Source organism: Mastomys coucha, unplaced genomic scaffold, assembly GCF_008632895.1.
Source record: "Mastomys coucha isolate ucsf_1 unplaced genomic scaffold, UCSF_Mcou_1 pScaffold14, whole genome shotgun sequence".
NCBI classification, from domain to species: Eukaryota; Metazoa; Chordata; class Mammalia; order Rodentia; family Muridae; genus Mastomys; species Mastomys coucha.
Window position 1 is genome coordinate 41,441,569 of NW_022196896.1, and position 10,556 is coordinate 41,452,124.

At 39.4% G+C, this 10,556-nt stretch overlaps 1 pseudogene; it reads left to right on the plus strand.

The window, feature by feature from the left end:
* The first annotated feature begins 9,602 nt into the window (after positions 1-9,602).
* Positions 9,603-10,556, plus strand: part of LOC116089377 — a 6,960-nt pseudogene continuing 6,006 nt past the window's right edge.

A 10,556-nucleotide genomic window follows, 5' to 3' on the forward strand; every position in this document is an offset into this window, starting at 1 on the left:
CAAAAGCATGAGAATATCAGACTCCCTTCTCAGTGTCATTGTGTGCACAGCGGCCAAGTGCTTATGACAGTGCTGAGAAGCAGGGCTAGGTTCATAATTATTTGGAGATTTATCCAAATAAGGGAAAGCCAACTGAGGTTCGCCCAAACCACACAGCCTCGATCTGCAGGAACAACATCAATCTTTGATTAAGCATTTGACAAAACTTTTAATTATCTTCCTGAAGCCCACTTTCCATTTCTCTGTAGGCATTTTATGTTTTAAGAATTTAAATCATTTTTTTTTTTGGTACTTTTCTTTCTTAAACTACAAAGCCTTGAGTCCCTTGGAATTCCAAGATAATTAAACGTGTGTTTTAAAATATGTTCACAGGAACAAGGTAAGATTATTAACAGCACAGATCCCACCGACCTGGCCTGGAGAACGTTGTGGTTTATGTTAGCTTACCTAGATAGTGTAAGGAGTCCTGGAGAGTGGAGTAAGGGCATCAAATAACATTACACTCTAAAATAGTAATAACAAGTTCTAATGATTGAAATAATGGGGGAAATGCAGCAATATATTAGACTGTGACAAGGAAGTTCAAACACACACATACACAAACTCAATTTAGGACACAGACACACCCCACACATGACATATACAATTAAATTTCGATTCAAACAATTAAATGTATTATATATAACATAAGTATATACCATGTTTCCATAGCAATTGTCAACAGTAGTTGTTTATGAATGGTGAGATCACAGTTCTTTTTTATTTTTATTTGTTTTTTCACTTTTATAACATATTAAACATGGCTGGCACAAATTCATTTGCAGACAATGATTCTGGAAGCAAGTCACCTCACAGTTCTCAGTGTGCCAAATGGGAAAAGAGATGCATCATTGAATGGCTGTGAGGAATGAGCAAGACTAATTTTGGGTTGATGTGATAATTATCCTCTAGTATTCTAGGGAGATTGCAGAAGGCAGAGTAGGAAAGGAAGTAATTTAGAGATGATAATGAGCCCTTAAAGAAAGAGGGTGGGGATATACTTAGAAATCAGTTACCAGGGGAGAAGGCTGTAGGTGGGTTGGCAGAACCATCTGAGTGGTTCTCGGGATGATGCTACCATAGATCCCTGAGAACCACATAACCTTTTGGTGCATTAATATGGGTACCCGTGTGCTCAGTGATGTGCCCAGGGTCAGAGCTGCCACCACCTCTCTGGTCAGTGAAGTCTATCCATCAAGTTCACTAAAAAGTACAGCACCCAATCAGTTCTCTGTTGTTCTCTCAGTCCCTGTATTTCTTATTCTCTGACTCTACATTTTGTTTGCAACAGTACTTATAATAATATAAAATATCTTATTATACCATTTCTAACATATATTTGTTGATGCCTTCACCTTCTTAAGAGTATATTTTTAAATTTTTAGTTTTATGTGGTTAAGATAGTGATTTTATAGCTACGTGTAAAACTTACAAAAAATCTTCTTCATGAAGATCGTACAGCCGATAAATTAGTTGCCTTGCAAGAATAGGGACCTGAGTTCAGATCCCCAGAATCAATGTAAAGTTGGATGTGGAAGTGAATTCCAGAACTACCACAGTGAGACTGTAGGTAGAAATAGCGAAAGAATAGCTGGAAGCTTATGGGCCAGCTAGCTTATGTTCACAGCAATCAACAACAGACTACGTCTTCAACAAGGCAGAAGATGGGGACTAGCATCTAAGGTTGCCCTGTAATTTTCCCTTGCACTGCATGGAATGCATATGTCTATACTCGCATGTGGACACACTCATATCACACACAAGCACAAAGATTATTCTTTGAGAAATTATGAGTATTAACCAAACAGTTATTATAGAAAACTAAATTGTTATATGCAATCAATATAAAAATTAACTTTTTTCTTTAAAAACACTTTTCTTTAAAAATATACTAGGAAGAGGGTTGGGGTGTTTTATCTGGTAGTTCATGATCACATGGCCTCTTAATGCCTCACAATTTATTCTGCCCCCTAAATATTGTTAGTTCTTTATGATATTTTATTAAAGAATTTCTTAATTTTTTGAAAATTTTATAGATTCATATAGTAAATTTTTATATTTTCTCCCACTCTTCCCAAATTCAACCCCTCTCCCAACTTTATGGCCGCCCTCTCTCAATTCTAAAATCCTAATTTGAGCAACTTACACACTCGCAGGGGTAGGGCCACCCACTGAGAGCATGGTAGACTTACCAGAAGCCACATCCTGAGAGATAAGAATTTCTCCTTCCTCCAGCAACCACCAACTGGCAACAGCTCTCCAGCAAAGAGCAGACACCATGGGATCCACCCTCCACCACTGACTGGCTTGACCTTGTGCGGGTCTTACACAAACACAGCTCCAATGAGTTCCATAAGTGGTTCAGTCATGTCTAGAAGACATTGTTTCCCCTCGATCCTCCCAACATCTAGTTCCTAAAATCTTTTTGTTCCCTCTTCTGAGATGGTTCCTCCACCTTGGAGAGAGAGAATGACACATTAAGATTTTTAAAACTTTACATTAATTCCAAATTTCAAATAAACTTTCTGAAGTCTTCTGATGATTTTCAAATATGGATTTTTGTTCTGCATCTTAATTTTAAAAAGTCAGTTTATTTTCATTTGAAAATAGAAACAAAAAACAAATTACAGTAGCAGTTTCTGACTTTTAAACATAGCTCTATGAGTCCACGTTTCCAAAAGCCAATTTTCTCTTTAATGACCACTGTGAAAGAACAAAATTTGAACATAAAAATATTGCACTCTGTGTATCCCTTGAGCAATTAGTTGAGTCACTGCACTAAGAAAGAGAACTCTAGAACTCCTATAAAAGTTCAGTGTTGACTCACCAAAGGTTTATGACTGGGCTGATCTTCTGTGTGCTTTTCTTACAGAAAAGGAACTCTTTATGTGTATATTTATATCATATCTATTGGATTGAAATTAGGCCATTTTATTATCTTCAAATCTCAGAAGGAAAGCTTTTTAAAATCTTGATGATTCTATATTCATTTTTAAATATAAAATATAATTATTGCAAAACTAGGTTTTTATGCTTTTTTCAAAGCATAGTCCTGGGTGTGTTGTCTGTTCTTCATATTCTAATTCAACCACTAAATTTCCATAGCAGCATTTGTAAAAATCTATCTAATGAATTTCTGTTTTCTACCTTGATGTTAGCTAATTAAACTCCAAAGAAACTGAGGATACTTGTGAAAGAGTTGCCAGGACAGACATGGTTCCTAACATAAGTGATGATTTCCTTCAAGATCTTCTTATTGACTCAGATCTGTGTCTATTTTATTTTTCATGGTTAATTTATATACAAATGTTCAATAAGAAACTAAAGTAGTGAAATATGTTTAGGGTTCTACATCTAGTCAGGCTTAGGTGAGCCTTTTCCTAACAATCTGTTCAGCCCTGCACTCAGTGTTATGATGACTGAGAAAATCCTGTTGCTGGAGTATTGATGAGATCCCTGCAACATATTGACGACTAAGTCATGTGGTCCCCGAACTTGAGAAAGATGATTTCTAGCTAGGAAAGAAGCAGATAATATTGTTTTACCTTCATATCTGTTTCTGTGGTAGGAGGAACTGACAAAGCGCGCCTTAGAGAAGAGTGAGTGAAGTTTAGCTCACAATCCCAGGTTACAGTCCATCACTGTGAGGAAGTCAAAACAACAGGAACTTGATGAAGCTGGTCACATCTCATTAATCACTGAGGAAGAGGAAGATGAGTGCATACATCCATATTACTCTACCAACCTTCCCTACTCTTATACAGAATTAGGCCCCGAATCCAGAATGGTACCACCCACTTTTAATGTGAGTCTCCCCACATTATGAAGACAATCAAGACAGACCCAACAGACATGCACACAGAATAAACCCGATCCAGAAAGTCCCTACATGAGAATCTCTCTTCACAGGTAATCTACATTGTGTTAAATTGACAATTAAAACTGACCATCACAAAAACCCATTAAATTAATCAGACAACCTAACAACAAAATATGTGTAACTTCTGATAAACATTGCAATAGTCCAGAAGAGAGAATATTCCCTGAGTGTTATAGCTGTATGTCTCCATGTATGTTCTAGCATGATCAAAAAAACTGACTTCATCGATTTTGGTCACTTACTAAAGTGGTATGCCTTATGAAATGAGAAAATATATTGTTGTATGAGTAAGTTTATTTTTTTAAACTACTGATTGAGTCTCCTGTATGTGAAGGCAATGGGAATATGGTAGTAAACAAAGCAGAGTTGTCCTTCATATGCAGAGGAATGAGGCAAACCTTCACCAATACAAACTCAGAGAAGAGGCTAAGACAAGGGCAGAGCTCTTGTGCCTTCGACAGGAAGAGCTTCCTGGAAAGAGGAAAGAACTAGAAGCAGACACAGGGGACACGTTTCCAGAATGACAAGCAGAAGGAACACTGATATATCAAAAAGGACATTAATTTACTAAATGCAGTTAACCACTGAACCATTATCCCTCTTCAGCAAAACTGAACAAAAGCAGAACACCTCAGCTACAGACACTGGACCACGCACATGGCTAGAGTCCATGGTATAGCACCCTGACAAAGGTCAGTTCGCAAAGCGATGCTATTCTAAACAAATAGGAAGGAGAGACTGGAGAATATGAAGTCAAACAAGAATGCTAGGAAGAGACCTCAACCCAGGTCTTACATGAGAGAGCTTATTTCTACAGACTAAGTGTCTGTATTGTTAAATGATTGCTTTGGCTTATGTCAAAACTGTATTTTGCTAAGGTTATCATGGGGTTTGAGGTGGCAAACATTTTGATTTCTCCCTCTACTTTGAAACAGTATGAGCCATTTCTTTAATGGAAGGACAAAAAAAGAAAAAAGAAAGGGAAAAGAGAAATAAAGAAAAGTCCTAGTAGTATTTGTCTCTTGGGATCAGGGGAGAAATCCAAACATTGCTGACAATGGTGTACATGGGATAATTTATTTAATTCATTCCATAAATCATTCATGCATTTATTCATGTTGTCAGATAGTGAGCCAGTCAGTATTTGTTAATTACCTACTGTTGAGAAAACTCATCATTAAGAACTGTGTGGATACAGCAATGTTGAGGAACCAGTCACTGCCCTCAAAAACACATCATCACAGTCCATACAAGATTGACATTTGCTTTAAGGAGAGAGCCAATATATCCCTATAGAATCTCTTATGAGGCTGGGTACCATTCTAGAATTCTCAAGGAAACACTCTGTCCAAATGAAAAATCCAGGATTGTCATGAAACTCATAATAGATATTAAGTTACTGCCCCGGGATAGATGTAAGATGAGCTGAAGTCAACTGAAGGCTTGTGGTGATCAGGGTTTGTCTGCTAGGGCTTGACACAGTGTTTAATTTGATGAAGGGGAGGAGCAGATCACAAGTATTCACTGATGACAAAAGTTGGAAATAACTTGTTTCAGCATTTGGCAGCCTGAGCTGTGTGATTCTGCTCTCAGGTCCTCTTCCTACAGAAAGCCTCGTGTTTAAGAACATGAAAACCATTTGATGCTTTACTAAACATCTAAACCACTGATGAGGCAGCTTCAAGTCTCTCTTACCCATTCTTTTCTACAATTTAAAGGATTTAAAACTCATGAAATTCTCATTTTCCTGTTTGTGTAGACTGCATCTTTTCCATCTTTCCAGGATGTATCTTTTGCTTGCATTGTAGGTTAGTTAAAGGCTGGCTTCCAATTTTAATAGCCACACACACAGTGGTTGCCCCATGCTGGTCAAAATGACAAATATTCTAGATCTTTGCAGCCATTTGTCTAAGTATTATGGAGCAGAGTTCCAACACAGGTCTCTCATTGGTCCTCTTATGAAATGAGCTGAATCAACTTTTATCTCTCTTTCAAAGTAGTTTTATGTGGGAATCTGTGACTCCATGAAAGTCCTGTGATTCCACCACTCAGAAGAAGAGCTAGCACCATACTAGTGAAAACAAGGAGTTAACACACACTGCATTGATTTGGCCAATTAAAAAGAGGTTTTTCACATTGAAATAATCTTAAACCTGCAAAAGAATAGCAAAGATGATCCAGAAAGATCTCAGCTGCCCTTCAGCCATTGTCCCAAACATTATTGCCCTGTTTAATCAAAGAATTCCCAAAGCAAGAAATGAGTGTGGATGCATTTCTGGTAAGTGAACTAGAGAACTTATTCATATTTCATCAACGTTCCCCACTTACTTTCTTTTCCTGTCCCAAGATCAGATCTAAGATCTTACTTGACATTTGGGTCACTTTCCCTTAGTCCCAAAACTAGTTCTTTTGGATGACGGGAAAGGCATCTTACAGGCAGTTCTGGTTCCGAATTGATTTCACTGATGCCATGGAAAATCTCAGCTTGTTCTTTTCCCATGAAGAAAGCTGTTATTTCTATGTTCAACTTGCTGTCCGTTTTTAATCTCATCCAACATTCTTGATCTTTTGGAAGGTAATTTGATTGTACTAAATGAAATCTTTTATTTTCCTTTTGACCCCTTAAAAATTGCCATTACCTGAGAACCTCTACTCATGATATGCAAAGGAAGTTTCTGGAAAGAACAGATTTTTATATTCTGACCCTGTGCCAGGAAAGAGTTTTAGGATGTTTGGTGGGTGCATAATGAGGTGACGTGGGTCCTGGGAAAGCAGTTCTTATCAGGAGGAAACACAAATCCACACAGTCCTATAAGTTTTCATTCGTGTACTATCAGGAAAAATGAGCTAAGGACTTTGGCTCATTCCTGGGCACAGACCCATTGCACACAGGATTTTTCCACCTTGAACTTTGGAGAGATTATCATCTCAGGAGTCTTGTGTGCGGAGTCAGGTCTTGGGCACATTCAAGCAATGCCATCAGAGGATGTCAAATAACGCACACTTGACACTAAGTGGTTGGCTTCTGTAACAGTTGGTATGTTCAGGCCAACACCAATTGTAAGGCACACCTCAGCCTTCTGTGTGCCTTCTGTGTGTTTTTTGTGGATAACCCCTGAGCAGATGTGTCGGCAGAGATATTTGGCCTGGCTAGTAATTGGTAACTGCTGACCGCCTCCTCCTGCAGATGAACGTTTGCAAGGCAAGTCTTTCTTTCCCTCCTACTGTTTAAGCAATGCAGACTGTCAAATTATACATGGCAGATGGATTACAGCTTGTCCTTTTAGTGACAGGAAAAGCTGTTTCAACATCCTGGCAAAGACATTATAGACGGCAAGATAAGATTTCATAGCTTTTCAATTTTCTTGAGAAAAACTCTCCTTTGTTTGGTGCAACAAGTCACTACAAAAGCTTTTAGTTGTTCTGTGCTACAATGAAATGACTGGTTATATCATTAAAACACTGTACCAGGAGTGCTTATAAGCACTTTATAATTACATGTATGGCTCCGCTAAACTGGTTTGTCTTGGTGGTGTATAGGAAATTACAAGATGCATAAAATGTGTCTATAAGTCATACTGGCATGGTTGGGAAAATGTTTTGTAGATTTAAAACAAGCAAAGGACAACTGCCTCCTTCTCCTCATTAGTGCCGTTAAGGAAACTGAGGTCCAATCCCTTAACTTTCCATTAAGGAAACTGCCTCCTTCTCCTCATTAGTGCCGTTAAGGAAACTGAGATCCAATCCCTTAACTTTCCTGTGCCTTTTCTTTCTTGAATTTTTATGCTCTCTCCCCCGTGGCTGTTGTCTTTTCTCTATCTCTGTTCTTTCTGGAGATAGCTTTGATTTCTCCCTCATCAGTCGCTCTTCAAGGAGTCTCTGACCTGGCTCCAGCTCGACTAGACAAGCTTCAAAGGACTGTCACTGAACTCTGCTTTCTGTCAAATGAATAAATGAAAGAAGAATCATAAAAAATTATATATATGTATATATATGTATGTATATGTATATATATATATATATATAAAATTTTGACTGAAGCTCTTATATGTCATCAGCATCTACTGGATTTTTTTCCTTTAATCAATTCTGATTTGAGGAGAAAAAGTATTTTCAGAGTGAAAAGGATAATCTTTTGAATCCATCTCCCTCTGTTTTATAGCCCGGCATTTAACCTCTTACTGTCCTTTAGGAACTTCAGTTGCTTCTTTGTTTTTCCAATAGCTAGTGCGTCACACCGATCTGCTGTTGAATGTGTCTTCCATCTTCCTCGTATTTGCCTTGACTTCTACCAGAACCCTGAGATTGCTTCTTTTCCAGACATCCAGGTCTTGGCAATTACTCCGTGGTTTGGCCTGTCCTGCGCTTTTCCTAACCCCTGTTCTCCTCTGCTGAAATGACATCTGAAACTCCTGCTTTCATCTTGAAACTTACCTGCCCCAAATCATACATACTTTGAGGAACCTTAACATGGCATTTATCTACATGGGTAATGACAACAGACACAGACTCTACGAACTTTGAAGTTAGAGGCACCGTTCCCTGAGCTCAGTCAGTCTCCTGGGCTCCTCTCCCTCACTCCTGCTTTCCACCTGGAGCCTCAGCTTCTCTAACTATTGTGTTCGCCCAGTCTCATTCCACAATCTGTAAGGAACTGCTGAGCTCTAGATTGTCATCTCTTGAGATCTCTGTAAGCCTGCTCCTTCCCAAAGCTAAAGAAAAGCCGTTAGTTTCTTACAAAGTTGAACTTAGTGCTTTCACAGAAAATCAATGAGCAACAATATTAACATTACTCCTACAAACATCTAATATCATTTTAAAGACTTTAGATATTACATATCATTCCACAGATGCCTCTTCCCCAGGATGTAATTATTGTAGTTTACTTACTGTAATATAGATGTGATAGTAAACTGGAGACCTTGAGAGCATCCTTCTTTATGGTGCTGCCAACCAAATTCCAGAAGAGAGTCTTTGTTACAGTGGGCACCTCCATTCCTCCTGGCTGTTTAACCTAAGAAAGCCACTTCCAGTTAAGAACTGATAATATTCTGACTGTACAATACCCTTGTAGTCATGTCTACCAATACCCACATGCCACCCTAGCAAGAGGGTTTCACTTTTCTCTGTTATATGCCCTGCTTTTCCACTACTGTGCTGTCATGTTTTAGCTTTATACCCAGAAATGTAAATTTCAAATCTCAGAGATGCTAGCCAGGCCCCCCTAAAAACCTGCTCATTGTAGTCCATTTCAGTTGACTAAATACTCTCTAAATGCTCTCTAAATACTCACAGTGAAGTTTATCATCCATGGTGATATGAAGGTGGAAACTCTGAGACTCCACCACCATGAAGGAATCATTGCCATTACTATTACAGCAGGCTAGTTATCTCAGGAATGGCTTTGTTATAAAAGTACATAGATAAATAGATGTGTCTTCCTGTTCACATAAACTCTCATCTGGGTCTTTCATTCTTCTCACTGTGTGGAACTCTCCAGGATATTACATCACAGCCAGAAGACTCTCATCAGATTCAGCCCTTTGGTTTGAGGCTTCTCAACCCCTACGATGGTATATATATATATAAATTATTCAGCCTATGGGATTGTGATAACAGGAAAAATATAAGTACAACATAGTGCTAGAAAATCTTACATGTCGCCTTTCTGCTGTTTGACGCTGCCGAGGAAGCATCACTGAAGGCTCTCAACCCTGCCGTCATGTCTAAGTCAGAGTCTCCCAAGAAGCTGGAACAGCTGCGGAAGCTCTTCATCGGAGGGCTGAGCTTTGAAACAACCGACTAGAGTCTGAGGAGCCATTTTGAGCAATGGGGAACACTAACCGACTGTGTGGTAATGAGAGATCCAAACACCAAGAGGTCCAGGGGCTTTGGGTTTGTCACATACACCACTGTGGAAGAAGTGGATGCTGCCATGAATGCAAGACCACACAAAGTGGATGGAAGAGTTGTGGAACCTAAGAGAGCTGTGTCAAGAGAAGATTCTTAGAGACCAGGTGCCCACTTAACTATGAAAAAGATCTTTGTTGGTGGTATTAAAGAAGACACTGAAGAACATCACCTGCGAGATTATTTTGAGCAGTATGGGAAGATTGAAGTGATAGAAATTATGACTGACAGAGGCAGTGGAAAAAAGAGGGGCTTTGCTTTTGTCACCTTTGATGACCATGACTCTGTGGATAAGATTGTTATTCAGAAAAACCATACTGTGAATGGCCACAACTGTGAAGTAAGAAAGGCTCTGTCGAAGCAAGAGATGGCTAGTGCTTCTTCCAGCCAGAGAGGTCGAAGTGGTTCTGCGAACGTTGGTGGTGGTCGTGGAGGCGGTTTTGGCGGCAATGACAATTTTGGTCAAGGAGGGAACTTCAGTGGTCGTGGTGGCTTTGGTGGCAGCCGTGGTGGTGGTGGATATGGCGGCAGTGGGGCTGGCTATAATGGATTTGGCAATGACGGTGGTTATGGAGGAGGCGGCCCTGGTTACTCTGGAGGAAGCAGAGGCTATGGAAGTGGTGGACAGGGTTATGGAAACCAGGGCAGTGACTATGGCAGGAGTGGCAGCTATGACAGCTATAACAACGGAGGAGGCGGAGGCGGCTTTGGCGGTGGTAGTGGAAGC